The sequence below is a fragment of the Thermobia domestica genome, chromosome 1, assembly GCF_964235325.1.
Source record: "Thermobia domestica chromosome 1, izTheDome1.hap1.1, whole genome shotgun sequence".
NCBI lineage: Eukaryota > Metazoa > Arthropoda > Insecta > Zygentoma > Lepismatidae > Thermobia > Thermobia domestica.
The window spans coordinates 325,181,427-325,203,480 of NC_137454.1; the positions used below are offsets into that span (position 1 = coordinate 325,181,427).

General features: G+C 37.6%; 1 protein-coding gene across 3 annotated transcripts in view; it reads left to right on the plus strand.

Moving 5' to 3' along the window:
• LOC145663036 (transmembrane protein 39A) overlaps positions 1–22,054 on the plus strand; it is a 105,871-nt gene that overhangs the window by 21,138 nt on the left and 62,679 nt on the right. The window lies entirely within an intron of this gene.

Below are 22,054 nucleotides of genomic sequence, written 5' to 3' on the forward strand. Positions count from 1 at the left end.
GATCCATCCATGGGAAGGAAATGTACTATCGTGAACAAAATGCATTAGCACCTGTGTTCTGCATATCCTTAGTACATTTACTTATAAGCTTAATAGATACATTGTGCTATAAATGAGAAACTGAAATCGGCATTGATCATTTTATTGTATTTACCAGTGACTGCCACATTTTTAATTTATTGAAACAGATGAAGAAAAGTGTATTAATCTTTACGTTCTTTACCTATGGCAATACTGTTGTTTTCGATAGGGCAGTTTGTTCTCATTATATTGTGCAACTTTTGTTTTGATTGCTTTAACGGTTTTCAAGAACCAGTGCTTCAACGGTTTAACGGTTCACACTTTAAACGCACATAATTATATATATATATATATATATATATATATATATATATATATATATATATATATATATATATATATATATATATATATATATATATATTTTTTTTTTTTTTTTTTTTTTTGGATATTCACATTTTGAAGCCCCGAAGCTCCTATCCTTCTGATCAATAGCACCTTATATTTTGTTCATTTTCATTTCTCATGGTGCTCTATCAGATGTGGTATGTGGCAATCAGATTTGATCAACAACTTGTGGGCCCTTCCCGTGTAACAGCATCATTTCAGATTTTTAAGGGATGGGGGGGGAGGAGGAAGATTCTCCACGGATGCAAGTAGAATTTCTCTTTTACTTTAGTATGTTACATATTATTAATTAAAAAAAGATCCATCTCAAACCCAGGGGGAATTGCCCCTGCCTTCTCCAAGTGACGCCCCTAACTGCATTCACTATTACTAGAGTAGAAATTTTGGTTTCCACTAAGGTGCGTCTTCATCAAACTATCTTATTGTTATTCTCAATTTTCATGATTCAGCTCTTCAAATCTCGGTTATTCATGTCAAATTTATATATACATCTGCTTTCCTTTTTCTCATTTTATTACTATATTACTGGCAGATTTTTTTTTTTTTTTTTAATGGGAACCTTTAAGAAGAGTTAGTTATTGCCAGGCTTTTTGCCAAGATATTTTGTCCCAGAAGAGGGGGAATCGGAGGCACTGAAACACTTATTTTGGTATATACTATCAAAAATATTGAAAAAATAGCGAATGTGGACCTTAATATAACTGGCCGAAGGAAGGATGTAGACGATCGTTCTTTTGATATTACGTGCTAAAGGACATGCCTTGTAGAAGAATGCAATGTAATTAATCGTAATTTAATATATCTTAGTCCCGGGGGAAAGGAGGTATTGGCTTACTCAGTTTCCTCGAAATAATACCTGGGTTATGCTGTGCTTCAGGGTGAATGGATTTAAATAAGTCTGATTTAAATCACCTGATTTTTTAAAAAAAAATAAAAATAGTTTTGATTTAAATCAAATTGCGAAATAAATTAATTTGAATTAATGAAAATAAGTGAAATTCAATTTCTGTTCTGTTATTTCGATTATGGAAGATAATCATAATACAATGAGACGCAAGTGTACAGCACAGTCTGAAAATGAGTGTTTCGATTGAAGATTAATTCCAAATTCAAACCTAATAGGGGAGAATGGGGGAATGGCGGTCACCTAAGCAAAAATCATTATAATCTAGCTCGTAAAGCACGAAAAGTTTCCGCGATAAGTCGATCCTATAGTTAATTCTGTCTAGTTTATTTTGACCAATTTCAAAATACATCTCTTATTTCATTGCCAAGCTAAAAACGAAAATATAAACATAATACTCAATTGACCGTTTTTTCCCACACGATTGGGTAATGGCAGTCAGGGATTTCCCCATGCTTTACATATGAAAAAAAAAAAAAAACTTCAATACCATTAAGACTTCAAATTTACTCATTAACTCTAGAACAGTTTGGTATCTACAGAGACAGATAAACCACAGTTTCGTGTAAAGATGATTTAAAAAACTACTTATTCATTGAAGCTACATACGTATATTTTTAATCAACACCTTAATATATTTGAAATATAAATCTATTAGTATCAGCAAAAAATCATCAAATGAATATATACGTCTGGATCCAGTGGAAGTTCCTTGTTCAAGTTCATCGTCTCTGGCCTCTGAGTTAGATTACACTTGAAGAGCTTTGTTTGGGGGTTGACTGTCAAGACTTATTTATTATCGTTTATTTTAATGTCGGGGAGCCCCAGTCACTGACTGCTATTACCCCATCCGTTTGACCGGGGCTATCCAAAACGCATGTTTTGAGTAAAACACGGTCAACACCAACATACAAACGAATGCATGCATTAATTTATAGATTGTTTTGGAACTATATAAGCATAGTGTCTACCTTAAAAAGTCACTTAATAAAAATATTAAATGCAAGAGTACTTATAGTGTCGAATATTTAGCTTAATATTACATCAAACGCAGCGAAAAAAAGAACACGCCTTCATTTAATACCTATCACTCCTACAATGGCGTTGCACTTAAAATTAGTTTATCTGACAGCTGCCAGTAAGGCGCCATCATCTGCTTCTACTTTCGATAAGTTTTTCACGCTATATCGCCCTGACCGGGGCTACCCCTCTCTCCCCTACGTTCACTTGATTAATGGCATAAATAACATTTCATACTTATTCCTAATGTTTTTTTTTTTTTCAGTTCGCGACTTATATGAGGACAAGAAGGTAATTTAATTTTAAAAAATCGATTTAGATCAAAAATGATTTTTTAAAATCATGTTTTTTCCACCCTGCTGTTTTCTCTGTACTGGTTCTTATTTTCTGTCTTCTATATTTGTCACAGCAATCTAGGTTTGAATTCGAACAGGAGAAGGGGAGGAAGGAATTGCTTTTAGACAGAGAACAAACAGCAAATACCACAAAGACGTAGCCTAATTCAATATACAACCAAGATGAGTGGTGGCTCAATGGTAAAGTACTTACCTGTGGTGCGACTGGTCCCTGGTTCATCCGAGACAATGTAAATATATGATGGACAATATTATGTTCGTTGTTTTTCTCGGAATTCTCCCATTTCTTCCCACATTTTCATTCCACGAATTTATTCACAATTTTCACTTTCATCAATCATCCATCTCTTTTAGTCAAAAAGATATAACCGTGGAACTTTAAACTATAAATTTCATTTCATTTCAGTATAGCTGCAAACAAGACAAACGTGATAAACGAATACAATAAAATGTAAAGATTATTGATGGTGGTCTTTTTCTGGGAAAAAGGACGCCGGTCCTGGTATTCGCCACTAAAACGTTACTTTACTGTTCTAGTTGCTCTTGTAATTGAAGCAAAGTCTCAAAACGTAAACACGTTCAAGAAAGTAGTATGTACTTTCACATATCTATATTATAAAAGAGAACGTACAAAACCTTTGTTCCCTCATCACGCTAATACGGCTGAACCAATTTCTTTTATTTTTGGGGGGTTATTAGGATTTGGACCCTAGATGGTTTTTATCATATCACTTTAATTTTTAATTACCAGTGTCTTGAGATAATTGACCATTCAAGTGTCCATACGTACAAATCCTTTGTTATTAGTTCATCATAGGTATAAAAATAAACGTATTTATATGCAACCCGCATGACCGTGTCACTCGGCGGGTTAACATAAATGACAGGCGCTATAATGTTAACATTTACTGCAATTTGAAAGCGAAAAAGTAAAAATTATCTAAGTAACAAAGTTTATTGAGTTCCGGGGTGACCGCAGCGAAGCGGGTCACTCGGCGGGTTAACATAAATGACAGGCGCTATAATGTTAACATTTACTGCAATTTGAAAGCGAAAAAGTAAAAATTATCTAAGTAACAAAGTTTATTGCGTTCCGGGGTGACCGCAGCGAAGCGGGGTGAACGCTGCTAGTTGATAATATTACTCTATATAATGTACTTTTGTTCAGAAGCGGCTCTGTAATGAAGTCATAAAGTAACGTACCTTCCTAATTAACACAAGAGATAATAGTAAAAACATAATTGTGGATATTTATTTCCGTGTGGGCATGACGAACGACCGAGCAAAAATTTTAGTTGTGTTAATATGGGATCTGCAACTCTGATGTCCATGAGAGATTTGGCAACATAGAGTAAGTCATGATGGTCTTGTTCTGCTTGACTCTCTTTCGCGTTAGCATGCCAAATAGAACAACCCGTTGAACGTTTGCACTTACGTACAATGTAAACACTTCTAATGCGATTTAAACAATGCCTACCTTCGTTGGAGAGGAAAAGAGGCGACCTGGAGACTCTGAGTTCTGTGTTCTGCACATGGTGAAAAGAAAGACCTCCTTTGCAGGAAAAAGATTGATTCATATTATTTCAAAGCGGAGAGGGCTCCGCAGTATATTTTTAAACATTCATTGCAACACTTATATACAACTTGTTATGAAGGAAAAATGCAATACTTAATGCATTTTAGAGTTTCGGGATTTAGTAACACCTTATGTACGTTTTTTTTTTCTCACAAGCATTAAAGAAACGTTTGAATATCCTTGAAGTATATTTTAAATTGATTTACCTCTGAATGTTACTGTGAAAGCAAGCAGCAAAGCCGTAGGGTAGGTTTAAGATCATGAATGTCCGCAAGGGGTTTAAATAATTTAGTCCCGGCTAGACTTGCGGAATTTCACTCATACGAAGGTGATTCAAATGAAAACCTTAAAAGTGCTATAAAATACCGAAAAGCTATATAGTATTTCGCAATAGTGTTCTTTGAGTTTCACAAAATTACCGATAGGTGGAGCGCCCTCCTACAGCACAGGAGACAGCAATAGCATTAGTACGAAGATGGTCGCGCCACTAGCAAAATGCACCACGGTAGAGCAGCGATCTGTGATACGTTTGTTTTTTGCAGTAGTGAGAATGTCAAACCTATTGAAATTCATCACAGGATGACAGTACAGTATGATGATTCGTGTTTCTCCCTGCAGCAAGTGTACGACTGATGTGGAAAATTTAAAAACAGCGTGATGTCTGTGAAGGATTCCCCGATACCGAGGCAGGCTCACCGCGTAGTGACGGACGAAAACTGTGCTTTAGTGTAAGAGCTTATAAAGGATAACAGGCATATTAGTCTGAAGGAAAATGCCACCATTTTGAACATTAGTGTTGGTACACCTCACTATATTGTCCATAACATGTTGCAATTCAATAAAGTGTCTGCAAGATATGTGCCACGTCATTTGACAGCTGAATTGAAAGATCGTCCCGTGGATGCCTGTGAAGATCTGTTGCGTCGTTTACACGTCGAAGGTAATTCATTTCTGGAAACAATCGTTACAGGTGATGTGACCTGGGTTCACTACTACAAACGAGAAACGAAACGATCAGGCAAGGAGTGGCGCCATAGCGCATCACCGAAACCCAAAAACTTCTACAGTCAACCATCAGCGGGAAAAGTCATGCTCACTGTCTTCTGCGATGCGAAGGGAGCCATTTTGGAACATTACGTGGAGAGGGGGAAACAGTAACCAGTACAGCACACAGATGACTAGAAGAACCCTAAAACAGGAGAAGCGGGGAAAGGTCAACGACACGGTCAAGTCTATTTTCGGTTTTTGAGGTGTGGTCTATACTTAGAGGTCGTCTGCTACTTCGGGTAGCTATCTGTGTACTAATCGGTGGTGTCATTTGAAACCCCCGTGCGAAAAGTGGGCGGGCCCATACCTACGTCACACTACTTCTGCTAGGGTTCTTCTCGTCATCTGTGAGCTGTACTTCTTTATTCATATCTGCTCACAAACCAACTTCGCCCGGCAGTTCGGAATAAACGACGAGGACTTCTGACTTCAAGTTTATTGTTATAGCGTGACAACGTTCGTCTGCATACTGCTCGTATGACAGTTGAGACTATCCAGGATTTGAAATTTGAATATCTCCTATACCCACCTTATTCACCAGACCTCGCCCCTGGTGACTTTCATGTATTTGGACTGGTCAAAGAAGCGCTGGGAGGCAAAAATTTTGAAAGTGATGAAGTTAAAACCGCGGTACACGAGTACCTAGAGTCACGCACGAATCCATCCACCTCCGAAGGGTTGGAATACTTGCATTGAACATCAGGGAGATTACGTTGAAAAATGATAGAAATGTTTTTATTATTAATTGTTATAATGTAATATTTACAGCATTTTTAAGGTTTTCCTTTGAGTCATTCTTTTATTTTGGAGTTACCTATTGAAGCGGTTAGCAAACACGTCTTCCTCGTGGGATATCAGGTTTCGATACCCTGTGATACAGACATCAGGAACACGTGCGATACAGATAACACGTTAAACAGTAAGTCTTAGTACAGAAAATGAATGATCGAATCAAATCTCATTTGCTTGGCAAGCGATCGAAATAGAATACATATTTGGTTTCAATGCATCATGAAAATTGTTATGCTCCTGCTTTATAATTTAATAAATGCTATAAATACACAAGAAATGAAGCTAGTTAACTATTCATCATTACTTTTTCTTTTTATCCGTTGCAAATTACATTATTAATAATCATATATGTGAATGCGTATATAAACAAATGATTTTTACAGAATCGATTGAGAAATTCAAATTGAAGAAATAGTTTGAGTAGTATTGGCAGGTTTTGAATCGTTTTTATAAGTGACGTGAAAGTATGTAGTTTTTGCATTCCTATCCTATAATTTTCCACCATGGAGGGAGAAATTTGCAGATTCCTGTACTTGTACCTACAGGACCTACATTTGTGCAAATTTTCTAATTTCCATATTTACAGGAAGTAGTCTATAATTTTCGAATCGTACTCATAAGTGATGTGACAAGTATGTAATTGTTGCTTTTGGCTTCCTAACAAGTAAGATTTCTTCATGGAAGAAAAATTTCAAGTTTCCTGATTTTTTTTTTATTTGTACTACACAACCTACACTTGTGCTAAGTTTCCATGTCTACAGGAGGGACTGCGCCAAGGTTGGACGACGACAAGCCTGGACACTTTTTGTGTCCAAGCTTGTCGTTGGCCAACCTTGTCGTCAGCGACCCAAAATGAGATATGTCAAAGCATCTCGGGGTCGATCCCGACAAGCCTGGACACCTTCAGGAATGTGTCCAGGCTTGTCGTTGGTCAACCTGGTCGTCAGCGACCCAAAATTAGATGTGTCCAGGCTTGTCGGGATCGACCACGACAAGCTTGGACACCTCAGGAATTCGTTCGAGTCTGGCGCAAGAGGATAAATTGAGAAGTATTCAAGCTTGTCGTTGTCCAAGCTTGTCATCGTCCAACCTTGTCGGGAGCGACCAATATTAAGTGTCCAGGCTTGTCGTCGTCCAACCTTGTCTGCGTCCCGTACAGGAAGTAGGGGAAGTTACTCAACTAAAGAAGGGAGTACCAGATGACATGGCCCATACAGCTCTCCTGAATTTCGTAGGCAACTCTCTTTTTCCCAGTGCAGTTATTTTTCCAGGCGTGATTTGCGTTCCATGGAGTAATTATGTATGACATGGTAACAGCTAGCTAGATCATTTGTATTTTATGTGTATAAAAGTATTTTTTTCTTTCAACATTTGGAAACTATTGTTCTTGCTGTACATACGTAAGTGTAAGTGAATATTCCAAGCAAACATTGAATACAGTATATTTAAAACGACGATCCAATATTTCTACATTAGAAAATTTTAATTTATTATGCACATTTTATTCTAAGATAGATTTTGCTCATGAATAGGGCGATAGTTGTAGCAGAAGTGCACTTTGAAGTAACAAGGGACGCACTTTCAATATAATTATCAATATTTGTTTTCTTGATCTTATGACTATACATATCTACTGTTGAAACGATGCCTGATTGCATATTCATTCGATGTTCTGTTAGCAAATGAACTGATAAAATTGCAATATTATCTCTTTTTGTAAACATGCAGGAATTGTTCATTTATTTCCGAACTGGGGGCCGCGAAGACTCAATGGTAAAGCGTTTATATAGGTGCATGAGATTCTTGGTTCGATTCCACTTTGTGCTAAGTAGATTCTGTAGTTGAATTTTGTCATGGTTTTCCCGTTTCCTCCCCCTTTATTTATTCCACCATTTCATTCATTGTCCTTATTACGGTGGTGCAAACGGTACTGAGTTCTATTCTCGGTGGAGACACTCGGTCAAAAAACCTTTAAAAGCTTAAGGCCAGCCATCCAGAGTGAAGTTTCCCTGGGTTTCATCATTCGCGCCAGGGAAATGCCGAGATAGTACCTAACATATAGGTCCCAGGTCTCTTCCTTCCTCCTCCAATCCTTTCTTCCTTTCCTCGAATAGTGTGATCGCCGAGGGACGTCATCCCTTATACGTGACTGCTAACATGGCCATAGATTCCGAATGCCCAGAAATCTAAATCCTAAATGTTAATTCTTATCACCGTCTCTCTTAGCCTACGTGGCATAACTGTGGGTCGTAAAACTGAAAGATTTAATTTCATTGTTAATTACCGGACCGATGCTGCTATGCTTGTTCCCTTCTAAGTATTCGTCTGGTGCATCTAACAACGATTCCAGCTGGATATTATTGCCATCGTCAGAGTTCCTTTTTAGTGTTGCAAAAATTTTCCGGATTTCGGAAAAAATCCTTAATTCGGAAAAATTCCGGAAATTTTCCGAAATCGGAATTTTTTAAATTCCGATTTTTTTCCTAATTACGGAATTCTGGAATTTTCCAATTTTACATCCCTGGTTCCGGAAAGTGAAAATTCCGAAATTGGCCATCCCTAGTATTGAACCTACATTATTCTGCTCCTGAAGAAACTATAAGTAATTCTTTAGCACTGTCTAAAATGATATGAACGATAAGGAAACGTTCTATAAGTGATAACACTCGATCAACAATGAAACCTCTATGGAAAGACTTTCAATATTATCCTCTAGTTTGTTTGGAACGAGCGTAGTATGAAGTTTATCCGCTAGGTGGCAAAGTAATTAGTTCCAGGATGGCTGCCTGTGGTGCACAGAGAGCATTTTGCGTTTTACAGTTTCACGTTTGTCGGTCTGTTGTTAGTGTTCAACGCGAGTTCCGCACAAAAGGATGGGTCATGATAAGGGACGATTTATGTCTATCAATGGATTTTTATAAAAATTGAAACCTGATATCTACACGATATTCCGCGTCAAAGGTCGTTTAGATTACGCTGAGATCATTTCCGGTTGTTTCTGTAGAGCGTCCGGAAGTTACCCTTAACTTCAACCTTCGAAAAGCCGACGTAGGTGCGTGAGAAACGGATTTTCGTGGAAAGCGCCAACATGATGGCAAAATTCTTAATAATGTTTTGTTCTGCTGGTCAAGGCACATGGAATAACCAAATAGCAAGACCATAGGCTGATTTGTTACATCATGAAAACCATTTGTTTAAGGAAAAAGCATGTTCGGTCAACCTGTATTTCGCTATCAATATTTGTTTTCGAAGTTGTAGTAACAATAGAGCGGACACTCACAACAACACAAAAAATTGCCAAACTGTAGTCTGATATGTCTACTTGAGCATACTAGAGACTCAGATTGTTCTTGGGCCGCGGTGGCTCAGTGGTAGAGCGTTAACCTCTGGTGCTTGAGGTCCCGGGTTCGATCCCAGCCCCCGCCAAGTGAACTTTGTGGTGAACAAACACCGTGTGCGTGGATTTTATCGGGGTTCTTCCATCATCACCATCTCCTTTAACCTAACTGACATAAGCTTGGGACGTAAAACTCAAAGATTTCATTTCATTTTTTCAGATTGTTCTTGAAGTCCGTTATATATAAAACAAAACGTTGCACTTGAAATCGCATGTATGATATGAATCCACAGTAAAGCACAAAAAAATCAAAATCAATCACAGGAAAATACAATAGGACTTTTGTGTTAAATATCGTCCTGAAGAATGCTTGATCGTATTCTGCATCGTCAGTTCAGGCATCATCCACTTTATTCTGAGCGTCTTCAACGTAATCCTCCTAAGATGTTGGGCCATGGAATGCGGTTGGGTCGTGTGTGCGAAACCCTAGATACCACAAGACTGAAGCTACGTGAGCACAGCTGCCTATCACCCTCGCACCAGCCTTACACGGGGAGTACGATTCCAGAATATCAGCACCATCGTACTTTATCCAGAGAGTGTAGGTGCGGGAAGCCGTGTGGCGAGACTGTATTTTAACACAACTGACATAATCCTTTTGCTGATTAAGAAAGAATTCATGGGCGAATCCAGTGTACACATGGTCCCTATCCCTAGTATAGCTTTATGTTTGTTTGAGTTGGAAAACGTTGATAGTTAGTCGAGAGATCTGCCACATCCTACAAACTACTACACAGGATACAGCATCCGACCAGCCTGCAACTTCGACCCAAAAGAAGCCACCAGTCTGTACCGTCACGCCAAACCATCAAGCCAATCCTCAACGTCAATCCATAATGAACCAGCAGATCCAACCTCAGCACCGATCAGAGGCAGACCAGCTGGAGGTCACGGTGAACAGTCAACCAAACGACATTTCATAAAAGGCAACTAAGGATCTAGAGTTTGTTCCAGAAGCAACACAAAAGTGTGTAAAAGCCCATAAACGATATTTCTCCTGACGAAGACAACTGCTCACAACAAGTGCATTACAGTTTATTGTAATTTCCGCTCAGGCAAAAGCGCAGATATATATGAAGTTTAATGTCATAGTCCCAGATAGCTCCAGCTGATGCGTACACCACTTCGATAACAAGAACTTGAAGCCAGATGTGAACGTGAAATAAGCCAAACAGTCTCGTATGGCAACAAAAATGTGTTATCGAATCCGCCAATTCCAGAATGAAGAGATTGAAGTCCCTGGAACATATTATCCCTAATAACCAGATTCCATTATTGGGGACTACGTGCGAATTGTTTGTGCCTTTTGCAATATATTTAGGCCTCTACTCATACTTGACACATCCCACGACGAGTACATTGCACGAAGGATGCATGCTCTTCTTCACAAAGAAAGCGAATTCCAAACAACGCTAACCAAGAAAGGTTGGGATCGCGAGCGTAACAAAATAAAATGGGCTCCGTTGGATGCGGTAGATCTCTTGAACTTTCCTATATTGTCCGAAGAGGTGCTGCGTAAACTATCAACGTTTTCCAACTCAAACAAGCTATACTAGGGACCATGTGCACACAGGATTCGCCCATGAATTCTTTCTTAATCAGCAAAAGGATTATGTCAGTTGTGTTAAAATACAGTCTCGCCACACGGCTTCCCGCACCTACACTCTCTGGATAAAGTACAATGTTGCTGATATTCTGGAATCGTACTCCCCTTGTAAGGTCGGTGCCAGGGTGATAAGCTGCTCTGCTCACGTAGCTTCAGTCTTGTGGTATCTAGGGTTTCGCACACACGACCCAACCGCATTCCATGGCCCAACATCTTAGGAGGATTATGTTGAAGATGCCAAGGGTAAAGTGGATGATGACTAAACTGACGATGCAGAATACGATCAAGTATTCTTCAGGACGATATTTAACACAAAAGTCTTCACATATTTTCCTTTGATAGTTTATTGTTTGCATAATTGATTTCTTTTTTGTGCTTTACTGTGGATTCATATCATACATGCAATTTCAAGTGCAACGTTTTGTTTCATATACAGCGGACTTCAAGAACAATCTGAGTCTCTAGTATATCAGACTACAGTTTGGCAATTTTTGGTGTTGTTCAAGTGTCCGCTCTATTGTTACTACAACTCCGAAAACGAATATTGATAGCGAAATACAGGTTGACCGAACATGCTTTTTTCTAAACAAATTGCTCTCATGATGTAACAAATCAATCTTTGGTCTTGCTATTTGGCTATTTCATGTGCCTTTATCAGCAGAACAAAACATTATTAAGAATTTTGCCATCATGTTGGCGCTTTCCACGAAAATCCGTTTCTCACGCACCTACGTCGGCTTTTCGAAGGTTGGAGTTAGGGGTAACTTCCGGACGCTCTACAGGGACAACCGGAAATGATCTCAACATAATCTAAACGACCTTTGACGCGGAATATCGTGTAGATAACAGGTATCAGTTTTCATAAAACTCCATTCATAGGCAGAAATCGGCCTTATCATGACCCATCCTTTCATAAAGATTCACCATCAATGAACTCCATACGTAAGTGGTATGACAAATTCAACAGAACGGGATGCATTTGTAAAGAAAAATTGCCCGGTAGGCCGTCCACTTCTGAGGCAGATGCCGAAAGGGTACGAGCCAGTTTTCAACGCATCCCACAAAAGTCAACAAGGAGAGTTAGAGCTTCCAATGCCTCCAACAACTGTTTGGCGCGTACTGCGTAAACATTTAAAGATGTATCCGTATCGAGCGCAGTTGTTACAATACTTAGCACCTAATTATCACACGTGTCGCAAGACTTTTTGTGAGTCATTTCAAGAGTTGTGCAGTGTTGATGATGATTTTTTGGGCAAACTTTGTTTCAGTGATGAGGCTACGTTCCATGTGACAGGAAGAGTGAATAAACAAAATGTTCGCATTTGGGTAACTGAGAAGCCTCGTCAAATCTGTGAAATTGTGCGTGATTCACCGAAGACAAATGTGTTTTGTGCAATTTCATCTTCAAAAGTTTATGGTCCATACTTCTTTGACGAAGAAACTGTGACTGGACAAACATTTCTACAAATGCTTACTACATGGCTCATGCCACAACTAGGGATGGCCGGATCCGAAGATCCGGATCTGATTGGGTCCGGATCCTTTAGATCCGGATCTCGGATCTGGATCCGGATCTCGGATTTCGGATCTGGATCCGGATCTCGGATCTGGGTCCGGATCTTGGATTTCGGATCTGGATCCGGATCTCGGATCTGGATCCGGATCTCGAATCTCGGATCTGGATTCGGATCTCGGATCTGGGTTTGAAATTCGAATCTGGATCCGAAATCCGGATCTCGGATCTTGATTCTTATCCAAACCCACATCCCATCCAAACTTGAATATCTAAAATTCGCCGAAAGTAATTTCACGAAGTCCTGACAGTGAAGAAGAGAACAGAAAATTAAGACGAATATTGACAAGTCTATTTGTTTCCTTCATTCTACTCTAAAGATCAAACGTTTGGCTTACTTAAGAAAAAAAAATGATCCGGATGAGAGTTCGAATGTCGAATCTAGTTCCACTCGGTTGCAGGACCGAGATGAATATTTAAAATTCCTCAATGCACCTATTTCATTGACAGTTAAGAAAACATAAACAGTTAAGACAAGTATTTACTACTTTTTACGTATAATTATCTTGTTCAGTCTGCTCAAAATATCAAATGTATACCCTACAATTAGATTTAATAATTATTTAGTAAATCACAATATGAGCACCGAGAATAAACTATGAATTTTGGTGCTTCTTATCTAGATTTGAAATTTCGGATTCATACACAGAATCAGGCTGAAATATAAATATTTGAGATCTGGAAACCGAAACATGTGCTAGTACCAAGATCGTAGCCGTTTGTACAGTGGCGTATTTACGATTTTGTTTCGGGGGGAGGCTTCGCTAACTTTCGGGGGGAGGCTTTGTTAACTTTCGGGGGGAGGCTTTGCCTGAAAATGTGAAAATTCTGCAAGATATTTCATATAGTTTACTATAGTAAGTAAGATTTCGGGGGGGGGGGCTTAAGCCCGGAATCCTCTCCCCTAAATACGCCATTGCGTTTGTACCTAGGTAATGCGAGCGGAAGGCACTTGCACTAATTCCGCATGTAATTTGAGGAACACGAGAAATTAAAAACAGATAAATATTCTTTTTCAGGAGTAAGTCGCGCTTTAACATGACTTTTCATGAGTGTTGTGTTCAAATATGAAAACTGTAATGACAACTTGTTTGAAATAAAAACCTTTTAATTTTTAACAATAAAGTTAGGTACTTTCACATTGGAGACAAATTAGCAAGGCACATACCACTGATTAGGGTGCTGATTCTTATGGAAGCTTTCATTTGAACCGGAAGATTTCCTCATGTTAGTATCGGATTGCCACAATTCACCTTGCTGAAAGACGTGGTTTATCAGGAGGTCGGACAAGATTCTTTTGAACGTAGCCTGTAGACTGCTTCTAGTCTCAATTATTCCCATATAACAAGACTAGCCATATACATAGTTGGTTCGAAATAAGTTAAAATATCACTAATTGACCTTAAGGGGATAATCGTGATTTAAATATTCCTAAATCAGAAGAGATTTGAAAGTTAAGCGGTAAAATAAATCCGATAATTCTGGAATAAAGAGATTTATATGCAACCTAATGATAGCAATAAAACTCTTTATGTAACATTTTCAAAGCTAAAATTAACAGTTATCTTCTTGAAGAGGGTTTACGGCAACATAGAATATTACAAATCCAATTATTATAAGTAGTACCTCTAACAGCCCTGCATTTCACATAACCATCGCCCTTCATCCTGACAAGTGGGCAATTCACTTACCCACAATGACTTTTCAGGCGTTCCAGTGACATCAATATCTCAGTTTGGGTTTGGGATCATGCTTCGGTGAACCTTGACTATCACCATCAGCAGCTATTAGAGAATCAGAACTTATTTCTGTATTAGATAATGTGGGTAACTATAGCTTTTCGTCTATAGAAGTCGGAGAGTGTATGGTATTATCGCAGGAAATATTTGATACATAAAACTTAGATTGTCAGTATTTAGGAGCAACTTTTAAAATAATCAGTTACTGTAAATGTGCTACAGATTAGCCGAGAAAACCCGACAGCCATAGTCGAGTGGTCTGCGGCATTAGGCTGTGGATCCTTTTACTGTAAATGTCTTGGATTCAAATCCCGCTTCAAATGAACGTAAGCCCGATGGTAGGAACCAAAGGACTGTCGTGCCAAGAATTTAATTTGTTTTAATTATCATAAATGCCTTCTTTATTATTAAATTTTATCCAATATTTTCTTTTCAACCAGTTTGCGAAACTCAGAGCTAGCTACTTGTTTTCTTTTTAATTCATGTTCATAGTTAGCACAACTAATCACTAAGGAAAAACAATCATTTCAATAAAATTCGCCTCGCGTCTTTCGTAGCTCTAAGTTATTTTCAGCTTTTTTTAAAAATCTGAATGGCGTTTTATCACTTTCCCCTCGCTTTCCCTATTTTTTTTTCTAGTTTTACCTATGTTTCTTTGCACGGATATTGCGCCTATATGCACGTGCTTAATGTGTTCGTTTACAAAAGCGGGCCATTTTACTGCCACTATAGAAAGTAGAGTGCCCTGTATCAGAGAATTATTAATTGACGTATGTAAGTGAATATATCTGTGATGAAGTCATAATTTCTCAGTTTTTGCATCGCACATAGTTTCCTCATCCTCATTAATCTCTTCACCCCCGCTTCCTGAATTCCAGTTCTGGTATTCTTTCTTAAGCAAGGCCTATTGAATGGGAGACTGATGTCTCATGTAGGGTTATTAACTATATCATCAGCAATAAAGAAAGTAGGGTTTAATTTGCACTAATTTTAGAACATTACGTTAATTAAATAATAATAATAATAATACGGAGTGAGCTCAGGCTACTTGTTAGGATTCTTGCTTCGCAATTGGATTATACCGGGTTCGAATTCGGAGACCAGCTATCCTGACTGAGGGTTTTCCAGGGTTGTTCCTCAGTTATACTGGGCAAATGCTAGGTTAGTACCTTGATCTAAGACTCTGGAGACCTTCCTTCCATTCCTTTCCCAATGTTTTCATCTGTTGATTATTACAGTCTAAAGTGGCCTCTGAGGATGTATCTGGTAGCTTATAGTAAATAAACAATAACGACTTAATATATCTTCACGAAACGTGTGGGTTAATTTAACTATAGCCTTACAGTCTCAATAGATAGCTAAAGTTTTAATATTAATTTCCTGACTTTTAAATACTATTTTCATATTGTTTCAGCTTTCAATTTTCTCATGTATGTTCCACCGAGAATTGAACCTGAGATCACATGAACAAATGCGAATATGTTAAATATTTTTGAACACTTTAATATACAAAACACAAAACGCTTCAATGATACGATGCATGGATATGTTTTGGTTACGTCCTGCAATGTATGATTAAAGAAACCTGGAGGGTGAAGAAGAAATAACAGAAATCTCTTTTATATTTACTCCTTCAACAAACTCCTGACCTCAGAAGGGCAAGCCATAAGTTAGGTAATAAAGTCATACAACGAACACTTTTATTAATACTAATAATACTACACAACCATATCGCTCTCCTGAAATTCTCGTGTGTATGTTTAAAGATCTACTGTTGTTCCACGCCAACCAGTCTATATTTTTTGTTGTACCTTCGAAGTGAAAGATTTGTTGATGGTTGGACTCTAGTGAGTCAGAAACTACTATTAATAAAGAGTTTGTTTTGTCCAGTATTCCTGGGTTTAGATGGGTCTTATCTAAAAGATATTTCATTTGTATATGAGAAAATAAGAAAGTTTATATAAGAAATTAAATATTGCAAGGTTAAAATAACATAAAGAACAAAGGTAGCACAAACGTGTTATGGAAACATTTAAAAGCACAGCATCCTACTATATTAGTGAATCTGAAAAAAGTTTGACGAATTTTAGATATTCAATTTTATCATCACAATTTCAGATGTAGGTTTGGATACGAATCAATATCCGAGATCCGGACCCAGATCCGAGATCCGGACCCAGATCCGAGATCCGAGTTTCGGATCCAGATCCAAGATCCGGACCCAGATCCGAGAGCCGAATTTCGGATCCAGATCCGAGATCCGGACCCAGATCCGAGATCCGAATTTCGGATCCGGATCTGAGATTCGGATCCGAGATCCGGATCTAGGTCCGGATCCGGCAAGATCCGGATCCGGATCTCACTGGATCCGGGATATCCGGATCCGAAAATTTTTGGCCATCCCTAGCCACAACTCGAACATAACAGTGCAAACTTCATCTACCAATTGGACGGAGCTCCATGTCACTTTAATTACAATGACAGAAATTTCCTGAACAGACTGCCACACCGCTGGATTGGGTGGTCAAGTAAAAATGATCATCAGCTTCTTCGTTGGCAACCAAGATCGCAGGACTTAACCTCCTTTGATTTCTTTCTGTGGAGACATCTAAAAGACATTGTCTACAAACCCCCTCTACCCTAAGATGTGAATGAACTGAAAGAGCGCATCACTGCTGCAGTGCAAAATGTTGATGCAAACATGTTGAAACGGGTCTGGGCGGAATTGGAATACCGAATAGATGTATGCAGGATAACAAAAGGGGCCCACATAGAACATCTGTGATGTACTATTTTAATTTTATATTTTATCACAAAAACTTGGAGAGTTTTAGCATTTAACTGTAAGATTTGAAGCTATTTGGATGATTAATAAAAAGTTATAAGGAGTTGTAATCGTTCACATCATTTTGAATCATGCTGTATATATATATATATATATATATATATATATATATATATATATATATATATATATATATATATATATATATATATATATATAACTAAATTGTGTCTTAAGATTGTTAATATAAGCGAATAGTCATTAGTATAAATGATTATCCTCATAATTTAAAAGGCTTTATGAATTTTTGCGGGATCAGTTATTCTTTTTCCGTCAAAATTAGGGATGGCCACATTTTTTTCGAAAAATACTTTTTCGAAAACGAAAATTTCGTTAACGATAGCGAAAAACGAAAAAAAAAAAAACAACAAAAAGTTAAATTTCCGAAAATCGAAAAACAGATTTTTCGAAAAAGGCCATCCCTAGTCAAAATATTCTTTTCGTAGTGAATGCAGATATTATACAGTGAAACCTGTCTTCAGCGGAATCGAGTGGGACTCGCAAAAATTTCCGTTAAAGACAGGTTTCCGCTTAATGGAGATAGACCTTTTGCGTTAAAAAAAATATATGCTTATAACGGACATAATGAGAAAATATATTGATGTACGCAACTTGTTCAATTACAGTACTTTTTCCTTCTACGGATTAATACCCAAAAAAACTTAAACACAAAATATGCTGTGGACACTTTCCTTTATTTTTCCCAATAGTCAAGCAGGATTTTTTGCATACATTGCTACTACTTGGCTGCGGTATACTTCAGGACACAGAAAAGCTTTCTCTGAAATTTTGAAAGTCCTCTGAACTCTTTCCTCCTTGTTTTCACGACACGTGATGGAGATATATAACTTCTGCTTTACCTCAATTCCTTTTTTCCAGAACTTTGTTTTGTCAGTTTTCTTCTCATTTTTGTTGGCTGTCGCCAGTTGCTACACAAGCGGAACAGAAGTACGCCTACAAAGAAGACTGACAGCTGACATGATACGTAGGACTAGCGAAAAATTGTGGGAGCTGAATACACTGTTGCCACACTTGGTACAATTGTACCAAATTCAGCCCTTTTTCTCATTCATCGGCCCGTTGGTACCACGCTGGCATTTTCAGCCCCTTTTTTGAAAAAGTTGGCACAATTTTACCCAATTCAGCACTATTTAACAAGTACAAATTCACATTTTCAAAAGTGTCAGTTAAGACTTTTCCTACATCTCACGTTACTTATACTGTGTGTTGGACTCTAAAAAAATGATGTTGGACATTTATTTTGTGACGTTGCGTCGCATAATGCCATAAACTTTGTGTGGAAAATTAGTAATTCGAACTATACAGGGAAACAAATGACGCTAGATGGGCGCATCCTGATAATTTGCATTTTAATATTTTATTATAACGTAGTCTACTGTTTACACGCGAACTCAGAGATGACTGATGTGTTCCTCGTTTTATATGTTTTTTCATATATAGCCATATATATCTTATTGGTCACTTTGAAATAGAGGCGCATTTTATTGCCTTACAATACATATCGAAGATGATTTGATAACTGTTTTCCCTTTTAATTTGCGCTCTCTGTTATAGGGGAGAGAGGGGACATTGGTACGATTTTTACTTACCCGAGATTTTAGAACATATCGTCAGCTTGAGAAACATGACTTTTTTTTTACTTATTTAAACTGTGATTCTTTAGCTACATTTACAATGTACAATATTGTTTCTACTAATGTCCTACCTAGAGTAAATTACATTTTACGAAAGGTCTGCAATCTCTACCAATCTTCCCCATGTGGGGGCAGATTGATACTGGTTTGGGGCAGATTGGTACGAACAAAGTGAAATATCACACATACTTTTTGATAATAGAGATAACGCGATTTTTTGTTTTATTTTTCCATGAAATATTTTGAAATATATTAGTCTATTAAAGTTCCACAAATTCAAGTATTTTAACAATAGATTTAAGGACCTACAGCAGCAAAAATGCAAAATAAAAACATGTTTCATAAAAAGAATATGAAGATTTGTCAGAATCTTTAGTAATTCAATAGATCTAGTTCAACTTGTTACAAAAATAAATAAATAAAATAAAATAAAATAAAAAGTCCAATGCTTGCTTGTGTTCTCATCAAAATTTAAAAGTACCGCAAGCTATTTACGAACATGGAAACGTACTATAAACGAGGTTCTGTCACTATAAGGAAAAATAGAAGTAAATTATCCAAGGGATACCTACAATTTACAAAATTTTGAAATCTTTCATACCTCAACTACTAACTGGAAAAGATGTTATAATTTTGGTTCGAGCTTCCCCAGTTTGACCCCAGTTTGAACTCGTACACCATACTCGCCCTTAGAGGTCTCTGTGGAGGTCCCATGTTTACTCTGTCCTTATGCAAGTTCCCTGTGTAACTGAATTGGCACAATCAGGTAGTATGTTTGTATATCCACTCCAACAATTGACCTTTGTCTTATCTCCATTCGCATTCAACTCACAGGTGTGAGGGCCAATTGAACACAGATCTCAACAAAAAGCGACAGAACTTTCTTGGTTAGCTTTATAATATTAAAGTTTCAAAAACTTCGCCGAATAACTTTCAAATACAGTGACTAGCAGAATTATTCGGACACTATAGTGTTTGAACAAAAGATGGGATTTATTTCAAAGAAAAAGCAAATGCAAATAATATGCTATCATTTTCTCTGACATCCAACATACATAAATAATTTTACACTTCGAAAATAAAATAACTTAACAAACAATGTAAAGTAGCGAGATCAAAACAAACACAATACGAATTTGGGTATTGCAAAATTATTCGGACACCTCACCAGATATGACACTTATCGAGTAAAAAATATAAAACTCAATATCTAGTAGGCAGTCCTTTCTCCTTAAGAACTGCACGTAGTCTATTTGGCATACAATTCACAAGTTTGCGAGTGTATGCAACAATAATCTTGGCCCATTCTTGACGAAGCAGTCCTTCAGATGCGCGTTCGAAGTTTATCACACATTTCGAACTTGCTTGTCTAGTTTATAACACATTTCTAACTTGTTTCTCTAGTTTATAACACATTTCGAACTTGTTTCTCTAGTTTATCCCACAAATGTTCAATGGGGTTCATATCGGGAGACTGGAGAGGGGGACGGAATGTCTTTGGGCAATTGTATAGTAATCACAGATTTAGAATATGAGCTGTGTTTCGGGTAGAATTTGAATGTATCTAGTATCTACATTTTTCTGCCTTCTTCTTTAAACTATCTGTGAGAATTTGCAGGTAGAAGTGTTTGTTCATTGATGTTCAATGAACACCAACTCATCTACTCCAGACGCTGACATGCAGCCCTATACCATTACGCTCCCTCCTTTGTATTTTACTGACGGCTGCAAATTTTGTTCCTCCAGCTCGGTATTGTTTCTTCTCCACACCATTACCTTCCCATCAGAACAGAAGATATTGAACTTACTTTTATCAGAAAAAATCACGTAGTTCCACCAGTTGGCACCCATATACTGGTATTATTTCGCAAAACTAGTCATTTCTTCCTCTTTGTTTTATTGATATGAGGCTTTCTGCATGCTACACGGCCATGAAAACTAGTTCTTCTCAGGACTCTTCTAATTGTATCGGGACTCACGTCGATCCCCATTTATTCTCCAACCTCGGCAGCGATTTTTGAAGCTGATTGATTCTTTTTTACTGATCCTTTCGTTGATCCTTGATTCGTTGATCCTTTTTTTCGGACTATTGCGGATTCCCGTCTCTCCGAAAATGTCTTTGGACGTCCCGTGTTGGGGAGGAAATCAACTCTATCCTCAACCTTCTATCGCTTGATAATATCACATACTGTACTTTTTTCATTTGCGACATCTCTGCAATTTTTCTGCAGCTTTTATCTTTTTCATAATGAAAAATTGCTAATTGCCGCTTTTCAAACGTCGTGTTCTTTCCTCTTTGACCCATTCTTCGTGTTGACAACGAATTGTTGTATCTAACTGCCACGATAACGACTACAGTACTTAACACAACCCTCAGCACTAGCGCCACGTCTCATAGTGCTCACATTATTTCACAAATGTCGTACTGTCCGAATAATTTTGCTGGGGAAAATTTGGGTATGATTTTCATTGCGATTAATTATATCCGTTCTGTTGAGAGCAACTACACGCTTCATTGTGTTTTTCAGGTATGCGTATATAGCTCTTTTTTCTTATGTATTGTTGTGTACAAAATATGTTTTCATTTCGGAGCCATAGCCCGTTATATGTATTTCATTGGATCTGTCCGAATAATTCTGCTAGTCACTGTAGATTGCTGAAAGTCGAATAAATATGACGCTTACTACATGCTGGCTTTTAGCGTCCATACAAATATATATTTGAGGTTGATTTTGTTAGACGTGTGCCTATTAAAATCACTCGCATGTTATGACCTGGGGGAAAGAATATTTACATTTTTACTACCATGGCTCCTAAATAGTTAAACAATTTTCCATTCGAAAGTTTGTGTAGCTATTGGCTATACCTATAGTTCAGGAAAGTCGGAAATATGATAATAGGAAAGTTTTCCGTATTATTTTGATTAATTTATTCTTATGCTTTGATTACGGAAATGAAGCTATCGCACATGAGATAGCCCATATTATTAGTAACTTTATCTACTTGATGTTAATCAGAACGAAAACTGTGATACATTATGCACAAAGAGTAGTCTACCCTTATAATTATAAATGGAAAGGGTATATTGGTACAGAGCAGTGGAGGCACATTGGTC